Below are 11,784 nucleotides of genomic sequence, written 5' to 3'. Positions count from 1 at the left end.
AAATAATGCTAATGATAGTAACATGGGAAAGCACAGAGGCAGGGGAAGTCTCACAGCATTAGTGATGCTTGAATTGCAGAAAAACTAATGCCAACAGGCAGCAAAGAGAACAGACTGGAGGAAAGAAAAAAAAAGATTGGTTTTTTTTTAGTCATTTGGTATTCAACAAATTCCAGTTTACATGCTATAGGCCAAATTCTATCTTCTGGTGCCTGCTTAGGTGCAAGAGGGGTGTATTTTTATTAGGGATTGTGATCTATTCATGTTAAAGAAATACTCAGATTAAACCAAGTTTAGATTACAAAGTGGTAGTTGACAGAAGACATTCGGACTGGAGATTTCCCTTGAAACAATGCGAGAAAGTACTTACTTCCTGAAGTCCATTACCCTTCACAGGTAGTTTCCTACCATTAAATATCTAGCAGTCAGGAGAAAGAGCCCCAAACTGTGACAGGCAGCTTCACATGCTGGATGCGTAAATGTAATATTCATATGTAGCTTTATGGAGGAGTTCTTTTCCACAGTGTATGAACCAAACATCTCAATTAAATTGAGAAGGGGGAAAACCTGGTTTTCATTAGCTGTGAAGACTTTCAGAATTACATTAGTTGCAGTTCATTAGATCTTCTAATTGTATTTGCTGTGTGTCATGATGAGGGAGTGAGGGGCTTGGGTGTGCGTGGGGAGGACCCAGCTTGTAGATTTTTCCCACAGGACCAGTGATTAGTTGCTGCTGCCTCAGTCCATTGGGATCAAGCCCAGGGTTTTATGTTTCCCCATCCACAGCAGGAAAACAGATAAAATGCACCACGTGCCAGGATGGTTTTTTGGGGGAGGAGCAGGACGCTGTTGGGTTTATTTTGCCTTGCTACCTGGCACTGCTCCAGCTGGCAAGTGCCTCCACCTTGGTGGAGAGGTGAAGCCACAGGATATGCTGGACTATCATAAGCAAATGGTGTTTTCATTTGCCCCAGCTCTGCCTCCATTTGAAAGGACAGAATGACATCGTTACGCATGTCTCGGCGAGAAATCGCAATGAAACTGCGCAACAACACAAGGCCGTGGAAAGACCTGGTCTGCCAGGGCTGCTCCCGCTGCACTAAGGATCAGCCACTTCTTCTGTTCTGATCTGTCAGCCAAGGAAGTCAACTCAAAGGACTGTGTCTGAAGATCTTGCCCAGCATGTCACCACAGGTTAACCTCCCCCACTTTTGTCCATGATTTATAGACACCTCCTATCCCGATTCCAGGTGTCTGAAAGTTCACTGGCCTGTAAGAAGAGACTAGGTGTGGCGAGCTGTGAAGGTGCTACCTAGTCTACATTTTTGACAGTACTAGTTTCTCAACAGGCAGATGTTGGTCTTTACTGACCACAAGCAGACAGTTTTTAGATTGTTTTTAGATGTTAGTGAAGTTAAGGAAGCATCTTCCCTTAAGGACCATGTGGCTGTGTTTCCAACTCAGAAAAGAACAGAAGGAGCATGCAGATGCTGGGGACACCAAGTATCTGAGATCGGTTTTCATTTCTGCCAAAGAGCTCTTCAAAAACTGAAAACTTCCTCTGCTTTGGATGTTTCAGATGTTTCAGAAAATGAAGATATTCACACAGGTATTCTAGAATGTGCTGCCTTAGTCTTATCTAGATAAAATGTTAACTCTTCAGGACAGGGACTGTCTTCAGCAGTGAATAAGGCTCTGCATATTTGCACTAGATATTTAAGAAAAGTTGACATTCCTAATGAAATACAAATGCCAAAAAGTTAAAAATAACTTTATTGAATCAATTGGTGTGAATAATGAGAAATTTGAGCTTGAAACAGCGCTTTACCCTTACAAAGCACACCGCAAGCTGAACACTGTTCTCATAAAATTGGTCTGTCACTAAGTTCAGTGACTGACTGTTGTCTCTCTTGCTGTGAGATATTACACAGCTCAATTCTCACTAATTCCTTTTGCTTCAGGATTATTTAATCTTAAATATAACAGGCTTTTCTAGTGTAAATTGTGCTCTACCCCCAAGGAACATCACTGAGCTTCCCTGAAACGTTCCTGTCTTCCAGACTTTTGTATCTATAGATTATATACTACTGTTGGCACTCAGTAATCTGTGTTTTTTAAATTTAAAATTATTTTCCTTAGATTTTTCAAAACTGGAGTGATTTTAGTGTGCTTCATTTGGGGGGATCTCACTCAAGACACAAAGGCTGTAATATCCTAACAGTTGGATACAAGGCACTTTTAAATCTGTTTAGGCAGAGTTGATCACAGTATAAGCACTAAAATTTTGTCAAACTATAAGTTAAATATCCATGGAAGTCATGTGCTTTCTCCTATGATGAGAACAGAGATGAGATGTGTCAGATGGGATCCCACAGATAGCATCTGGTTTTAGAGGTGCAAACATACTGAAGTTGAATCCCACTCTTAAGTAGGAGGGTTTTTTATTAAAAAAACCACTTCAGCAGCAGCAGCAGCATTTCGTTGGGGATAATCAAACCATTATGTTTTGCTGCTGCATATTTTGCAATCTTCTGTATTTTGATAAGTTCAGAGTCCTTTGGAAATTGGAAGTAGCCTCTGGAAAAGTACTATCTATCCATTGTGCTTCATGGGCCTGATTCAAACACAGTTTGAGAACAAGAACGATTGCTATGGATTTTAGAGGTCTTTTAGGTCAGGTGACAGAGGCAATCTCTGTGTGCGCCTGCTTCCTATGGGGAATTTCTCTATTTCCATTACTATTCCCTGAGTTTGCAAAAGGGCTGCTCAAAGCGTTGTTGCACTGCAAAGACTGAAAGGGGACTTGGCATGGAAGAATTATAAAAACAGCAAAGTGCATTAATAAAGAGACTGTGTTCAATATGAAATAGCATCTAGTTCCAGGAACAGCAAAGCTATCAGGAGTAGTTGTGTCAGAGCTGGAAAACACTTCACAAAGACAGCTTTCATTTCTATATGCTCTAAAGTATGCAGTAATCGTGGTCTAATTACCTCACTGCAGCCAGAACGCAATATGGGGTATTGTGGGGGTGTGGGAAAGAGCGTAATATGCTACAATTAAGCTGTAATCTTTGGCATGGTCACTCATCAGATAAAGCTCTTCTGCTGTCGCATTTGAGACAGTCATTAGCTGGCTGCTAAAGCCTGGGGAAAAATATGTGGTGGTGTTCCTAGGAGCTGTTTCACAGAGGCTTCATTATTGGTTTCTTCCTCAGCAGCTGGCCAAGCCCAGCCCATGCTCCGCATTTGCGAGCTGTGTCCACAGTGCTCTGCCTTTCCCTGCTTCTGGTGGGGAGTTTTCTACTGCTGGTGGTGGAATGGAGGTAACGTTATGAATCTGTGAGCTTTTAAGTTACTAGTTTAAAACTCTGTTTGCTCAGTGCCTGATTTATAATGGAGGATACCTTCGTCAGAGGTTTGTGAGCATATGGCTTATACATAGAAAAGGCCTCGCGCAGGTAGCAAATGAATATGCTAGCTACATGAAGTTAGGTGCGTAATTATGCACATGCATTAACCCCAAGATGCAGACTCTGTTTCACTGGGACGTAATCATGTTCACATGCAATTATGCTCACCTTTCTTTCAAAATCCAATTTTATGGTCTTCTAGGAAAGCCTCACAGGTAACATCTCTGATTTTCTAAAATTCTCCACCATTTTAATGGAAACACTGCCTTCAAGCAAGCTCTTGAATTCACACTTAATTGTTCATACTACTGTCCGGATTCTTCCTGCTTTCCCAAATGTCTTTCTGAGGGAGGAGAAGCAGCCTACAGTGCAAGCTTGTCTGGAATTGCTGAAATTCTGGTAGGAATAAATTGGAAAGGATGGAAGAAGTCAGGTCAACTTTGAATATGTTGACCTCAAGGTGTTGTGGTCTGAGGAAACATGAATGAGTTGATTGGAGCATAAATGCAGATTACGGTGTAGACCAGCATTTGCTGCTGCAAATACCTGTTTAAAATTTTTCTGGAATGCCACTGGCAGGTGGTTTCAGAGACTTGGTTTCTCTTCAGGAAATGTTAAGACTTAAAAGGCATGAAAAGTGACCGGTGTTTTGGGACTGTTAGTTTTGTCTTAGATCTGTTTTTGCATTATAGAGCACATACATCTTTTGATAAGCCAGCTATGATTTCTGTAAAAGTAGATACAGTGGGGAATTAGATCAGAACCTCATTATTCTGCTGCTTCACAAAGCAGAAGCATGAACTATTTCGAAGGCGTACGGCACGCATCATCTCTGCAAGGCTCGTCTGACAGCCTGCAACAGCAGCACAGTCCATGTCAGTAATTCCTTCCAGCATCAGGCTTTCAGGACCAGGCCTTAATTATGTGCACATCTGGTCTCCTGCAGCAGTTCTTCACTGCTTTGAATAAGACCTGTCTGCCTATAACTGTTCTCATTAAATGGGTGCTGCCAAGCAGCTCGAAACACAACTGCACCAGAAGACATTTCATCTGTTGTAGGAAAGGATTTGTCCTGGTTTCGTGCACAGAAACCCTAAAAGCAAAATGCACTGGGTGCTGCATGAGAGACATGATCTTGGTCTTAAGGTTTGTGTGGTTCAGTGCTGGTCTACATATGAACAGCTAGAAGCTAAAACAAGGCAACGCAGATGCTGAAACAGTAACATAAATTGGTCTTACAACTTTTTTACAGTGCCTTTGGAGAAACTTGACAAGCTTCACTCTGGTGATACTGTGGTGTGAGGAGAGGTTCTGCCAAGCAGGACCTCAGTCCAGACTGAGTCCTGTTGCCTGTTGTCTCCAGGAGCATTTAATTGCAATTGCTTTTATGCACCTAACACCTCTTTAAAGCAAGGATAACATTTGTGTATTCAGGCTGTTCCATAGTATCATGTGTTTTAATGTAGCAATGACTGAGATTATCTAAATTTCCTCCTTTTGATAAAATTTCAATATATTTGTACTTACTTTATTTGGTACTTACCCACGCTGATTGCTGTTTTGATGCCTTAATACAGTTTTTGTCACCTATGGCAGAGGTGATTGCTCCAGGCAGGAAACAGAACTGGGAACTGGGTGAGAGGAGCGGCTGTGGGTAGAAAGCTATGGTAGTGAAGTACTAAGAGAAATGAAGGAGCTCTAGCACAGGGTAGTCAAGGTCATTTTCAAATTCTCAGTCTGAGGTGCAAATGATCTGGTTTTGCCAGATTGGAACAGCCTGAAGCATAATTTTGGCTGCAGTAAAATGTCTTGTGGGTTTTTTTTCTCCAGCTAATCCCAAACACAGCTCTCGAGTTAGCTCTGGTCAGGGATTGGTCCTGGAAGACAATTTGGATACAACCACCATTCTGTGGGAATAAGAAAGTTTAACTGCATGGGCTCAGACTGTGCCATGCCAACTGACTGCAGTACAATAGTATTATCAACAGCTTTAATTTACTGCTATGGATGTAACCTTAATGTTCAGAGCACAACTCCCATTAACTCCTGCAAGCAAGTTCCAAACCAGGACCTGCAGTAGGAGATGACTGTGAAAAATTTGGCCCAAGTATTTTGCCCACACAGGGAGGAATGTGGCCCTGATGGTGTCACAGAATTTGGCTCTGGTGCCGTAACAGGTTCTGCTGTCTGGAATCCACCAGCTACAGAAAGGAGATGCTCAGGAGCTGCCTCCAGCTGCTCTGCTGTTCAAGCATGGTGAAGCCATATGGTGGAAAAGGTCACAAAACCGTTTCATTTAAAATTGAGAGTTTCAGAGAATGTCTATTTGTGTGAAGAAAGGGTGCTTTAAGTTAATTTTAACCCAGTTCACCATAGTGCTACACTTAAGTTTGTGCCAGGAGCACAAACGGCATTTCCCTTCCAGTGACGTGGTGTTTCCACGCATGCAGAGAACAGTCCTGACATGGAAATGGTTCTGGATTGAGAAAAGTGCATCTGGTATGACCTCCCTCTTCTCTAAATCAGGTGCATAGTTTGATGTGAACTCTTGTGGGTACAGGAGCTGTGGTAATGGGTGGCCTTCCTTCAGGTGTTTTCCTCAGGGTGGCCTGAGGATGTTATGGACAAGGGATGTGCTCGGTCTTTGGGCACTCGGAGATGCACTGCACCCACTGATGCCTGAGCTGGGTCTGAAGTGGCAGAGAGGGAGGAGGGAGTTTTCTGGAGAGGGCCTAAGGTAACACGACCTCATTAAGTCTCCCATTGGACTCTAGATTCGTAGAAAATGTCTATTTTCAGTATTTGGAGGAACAGAAGATAAAAGGATCAGCATGCACGGATGTTACTCGTACCTGGAGGACTGTTTCTGTCGCTTCCTGTTTATTGTAGCCCAGATTTCTGTCCCATTTTTTTTGTGTTTAAATAACAGTGTTTGCAGCTGAATGTAGACAAGAGGGCATTGCTTTCTTAATTCTCAGCTCTCATCTCAGTCATGGTTCCACGTATCTTGTACTTTGCCATTTTATGGTTTAGCGCAGCTCTCTGGGGGCTTGCTACCAGACCAAAAAAAATCTTTAAAAATTGTGACCTTCTTTCCCACGCTCCCATTGCCCTCCAAGGTCTGTGCTGTTGGGCTGGAGAGGATCTTCCCAGCCTGGTGATCCAACTGGTCTGTTCTGCCGTTTAGCAGTGGATAACTGAAGGCACTGAGAACAGAACGGGTGGGAAGGAAAAGAGGGCGGTAGGAAACCGAGCAGCCTGGGAAGGAGCCCTGTAACTGGAGCTCAGCACGGAGGCGAGTACATGAAGCTCCTGGGCAAGTCCCCCTGTTAGCCGAATCCAGCCTGACAGCCCGGGATAGGGAGTCACGATCCCACGGCCCTCCCCCCCGAGTCTCTCCTGTCCTGTCGCGTTTGGCTTCTTACAGTCAAAGTCGCTCAGTTGTCAAAACAATTTCTTCCCTTGCCTACGCTCCATCTATAATTCATTAAGAAATGCAGAAGAGGTGAAGCCATCAGCTTTTCCCACTCTTTCCCCTCTGGAAAACCTGGGCTGAGCGTAGTTTGCGGCAGGACATGAATGAACGGTTGTAAAACCCAGAAGCCGAGGAGGGAAGGCAGAGGGAGAGGGACACACTGCCATCTCCTGCCAGGCCTCTCAGGCCACCAGGACATGGCATCTGCCTCTCCCAGAGCACATCCCCCATGTGTTTCGCTGTCATCTTGGGCAAATCTTTGCTCAGAAAACCCCAGTCAGATCTTTGCTCAGAAAACCCAAAAGACACTACATCTGTCCATTCGCGAGCTTCAAAGGAGTTCAGGTCTCAGCCCAAGCTTCCTCTCACCAGTTGAAGTTGTGACTCCATGTGCTCCCTAAAACTGCAGCCTAGATCTTATGTACAAAAGCGCTTCACACCAGATACATCTTTTTACTTAATTTTGGCAACATATTTGCACTTGCGTGTCCTGCACTCACATCATCACAGGATGAAGTGCATCAGCTCTGCTTTATCTTTGCAACAGCTGTAAGGAAAAATAACATATTATTCGTCCTGAAAGCGCGAATCATGCGCTTCTTCTTGAAACTGCAAATGTAATTGTGCATTTAAGTGCAATTTTGAGGAAATGGCTGTGAGTGTTATTTGCTACATGGGTTCCACTAATGGCAAATATTGATGTCTAAAAAAAGCTAGAGAAAGTTGCCACATGAAGGAGAAATTTTATTCAGTATAGCATAAGGATTAGTTTTCTGAACAGATAATGGCTTTGAAATGTGAACACGAGCCATGACTGGCTTTTTGCCTTTGATGAAATAACCAGTTTTCTTATCCAGGTATTCCAGGCCTATCTCTGTTACTCCTTTTTGGAGTTCAGCATCACCAGCAACCTGTGTGGAGACTTCTGTGAAAAGGGTACAATGAAAGAAATCTTCGTCTTAAAAAGATGATCACATACGAAGAAGAGAACACCTATAGTTCAGTTGACTGTTGTTCTGTCTCAGCGGTGTCTCTCTGCGAGGGTAAACTCTTCGAGTCTGGCAGTCTTTCAAGGGTGGAGGTAGGATTTTTTTCAAGTCCAGCAGATGACAGGCCCCAGGTAAGCTCCATCTTCAGTGGCAGGGTTTGCATCGAGCTCTGAAGCACCCTCACAGGAGCCACAGATCCCTCTCCCCGAACAGAGACATTCACCAGAGGGCAGCACAATATCACTTTTTATTATAAAAGCAGGAATTAACCTTTCAGCTGTCAAAGAGCTTTTTGGAATTAGCTGCTTCTTTGTCTATAGTTGGGATTGCAAAGAAGTTTCTCTTTAAAGCTGGCCTCTGAAGCAGCTCCAAAATCCACTTGTAGTGTAGGGTTAATGGTTGGACTCGATGATCCCAAGGGTCTTTTCCAACCTGAATTGTTCTATGATTCTATGATTACATTAGGCATACTTTAGTGTTTTAGTGTCCAGGCATTCACCAAGTGGAAGCAGAGGGATTCTGGAGTTGTTTGTATTTTCAGTGTATTTTTCTGCTGGGTTTCTGTCCAGGGTTGGTCAGGGCAGCTGATGGGTGCTTGTCCATCTTCAGGTATTTCAGGAGCTCTCCAAGGCAGCATCCTGAGTGAATACTATTTCAGCCTCATCATTTGGGAAGCATTAAACAGCAGGAGTAAGCCCCCTGATGACACTTCATGAGAAGGATTCACAGAGGGTGAATGTAGGCATTTTTTTTGGTATTTTATTTACTTCTGGTTGTCCTGTATGCTAAGCAGCTTCTAGGTCCTTTAGCAGTTATGCCAAACTCTTGCCATTCAAGGAGCTAAGAGGAGTCGCTGGGCACGTCTTGCTCAGCTTCCCTCACGCAGGGCTTCATCTGTCAACTTTGTTCAAGTTTATTACTCTGCTTGCACAGGTAACTGGTGTCTCCAGCTTCCCCTGGTTGAAGTGCCATCATACTTTACTGACCTTTACTGATGTCTTTCTCTCAACTGACGGTTAAAGCTTTAGAATCTGAATTCTTGCTCTTTTGCTGTAGATGAAATACATCTTCTGTCCTTGGTCATTCTCTTTGCTCCATTTGGCTTCTGCCTGGTGGGATGTCTCCTGTCTAGCTTCAATCTTGCACTTCACTCCTGACATTCACACGTAAGCCTCCCTCAACTCTCTCCTTCTGATCTCACTCCTTTATAAGCTCAGTGTAAACTCTGTCCACTCCTGCTCATCCTAACACTTCCTAACTCTGTACTGAAGTCTTTTAAGCTGCAGCTTTTCTATAGGGCTGCTCCACATGCATCCATAGCTTTCCTTCGTTCAAGTATTATCTTTATTTAACAGCCAGCAGCCTTAAGAACCTATGTGTAGAATAAAAGAATAACTTTTCCTACCATATTAGCTTTTGGTACGTTACTTAGTCTTCTGAGAGGAGTATAGTATTGCTCTTCAGAGTAGGTATAAAATCATGAACTTAATAGTAGAAATAATTTAAATGTTATCTTTCAAGACAGCTTTCTGTCTGCTTTAAACAAAAAACGTAGTTCTATTGTAAGAAAAAGGAAAAATATTTTGAAGTCCCTATTCTTTTTCTTACATTTTTGTCCACTATTTGGAAAAAAGTAAAAATAGAAAAGGCTCCTCTATCATTTGCATTCTCTCTTTTCATTTCTTGGGAGAACTAAGGAAGAAAATACAATAAAAAGGCTGAAAAGAGATTTGATTCTGTTTTCATTCCACTTTCACATTTCAGTTAATCCTTTTTTTTTCCAAGGAAGGAGGAAAATTAGTATTCTTTTAAGGCAAATGATGGGGAAAAAAGGTAAATTATCTCTTAAGAGCAATTTTTAAAGCTTTAACAGGGCAGAAAATGTCTTTGAAAATACACGAAAAATAAAAGTTGAATAGAAAAATGCTTTCTATTCAAAACATTTAACAAAGGTTTGGAGCTAGCTAAGGCAGTCAGTGCTTTGTAGTATTTTCTAAATGAGGACAGTCTATCACCTCTACAGGAATCCATTCCAATGCACGCTGCCCATGCACCTCATCAGAGAGGTCTTTGTGGGCATTTCACCAAGTTTTCTCCAGACTAAATCTGATTCTGCTTTTCTTAAGGTCACTCAGTTTCACAGTGATGTGATAGACTCAGTGTAGAAATAACACACGTTTTGCTTTAAATAAGGGTGAGGAAGGGCTGTATCAGATCCACATCTGCAACATACATAATTTTTAGAGTTGCTTTTAGTTTTTTAAGCTCTACCAAGATAACCACAGAGGCATGTAGGTCAACAGTGGTCATCCCCGAAGGGCAGTGGATCTTTGGTGTCAGCGCTCAAGGCTACCAGTAGGACATACCTGTGCTTTGGTGAGGTGTATGACACCTACTTTTCCCATCCTGTGTATTTATGGGTTTGGAGAAGTTGCAGATTATCTGACTTTCCTATAACTTGGCCAAACTAGAAATATTTAACTACAATTTGAAGTCTGTCTTTCCAAAATTAGCAACATTTTCCATCTTTTGTTTGTTTCTTCCATTCCAAGTTATTGAACGCCATTAATATCTAAAAGGAAAGTTTTTATCTTTATGGATACATTAGTAAGAACTGCTTTTTCTGGAGAAGTGTCCACAACTCTGATCCTGAATGGAAGAAACCAATGAGCCTGTTTTATGTAGGAATGGTAATGTTACTTGTAAGAGCTACTCAGTCACATAACTTACTTGTTAAATTTCTTCTGCTGATTCACCAGATTTCCTTTTATGTGTATGTGGCCTTTGTCTGGAAACTGATGTCTGTTCTCGTAAGATTTTAATAACAACATGGTAACATGGTGTTTTCTGATACAGATATGACATTAGTACCTAATTGAATTTGCTATTACAAAGTGTGCTTCTGCTGCGGAAGAAATAATACATATGTACATACGTATTTCATATAAAAATATATATGTTAAAATATATGTATAGAATTAAAGTATATCTTAGTGGCTTTGACATTATTCAATCTTGTGTTTGTACTACTTTTTCATTCCCAAAAGATAACTGTTCATTTCGTAGCCATTGTACTCTGTTTCAGTGTTTTAACAGTCTCGAAGTGTGGCTGAAAGATTGTAAATAGACTTTGCACAACCTTTTCCTAAATTACAAAGAAATTGATGTCTTCAGCAGTGCAGAATGAAAGACTTCTTTTTAATTTTACCATGTCAACAATGTATCACATTATGTATAAGATTTTGGAACATATTGTGTATCAAACCTTTTATATCGTAAATACTGTTTACCTTGGATGTTTCTCCAGGGGCTGCTGTGCTGTAGCAAAAATTGTGTTTATTCAAGTTCTTAAAAGCCACTCTGTCTACATCTTAGTTGTTTTCTTAGACTCAGGTGGGTAGAAGCAAAATGAAAGTTCAGTACTATTACTCTACAGATATACTATTAAAAAAAGAAGCATTTCCCATAGAAGTAAGATTAGATGTGATCCGCTGTGAGAAAGGTTTTTGTGGCATTCCTTTCAAATACTTATGTAGCTTATTTGTCACTATGCTTTAAGCACTGAATGATGTGCAGGCAGGAGATGTTGAGAGGAAAGGAGACGAATGCCTTCTGCAGCTTTCTTTTTGGCTTGTTACATTTGCAGAAATTGTAGCTGCATTTGAAAGCTCACTTTTCAATGAAGTTAACAAATGACACTGCAAAATAGGCTACTCTGTCCCTCAAAGTGGATTTGTAAACTTTTTCCTCAAAATGCAAGCACAGAGATGCTATACTACCTTTTATTCATGCTGAGATTGTAGATAGATAACAGCTTGTGTTAATATTTGACAAAGTTCTTTCTATCTCTCCGTCAGAAATGTAGCTGAAAATCTCTTTGGCTGGCTGGCTTGTGCTTGAAACATTTTTG

Source organism: Apaloderma vittatum, unplaced genomic scaffold, assembly GCF_000703405.1.
Source record: "Apaloderma vittatum isolate BGI_N311 unplaced genomic scaffold, ASM70340v1 scaffold13298, whole genome shotgun sequence".
In the NCBI taxonomy this organism is placed as follows: domain Eukaryota; kingdom Metazoa; phylum Chordata; class Aves; order Trogoniformes; family Trogonidae; genus Apaloderma; species Apaloderma vittatum.
The sequence above is the reverse complement of the archived record's forward strand: the minus strand, read 5'-3'. Positions refer to the sequence as shown.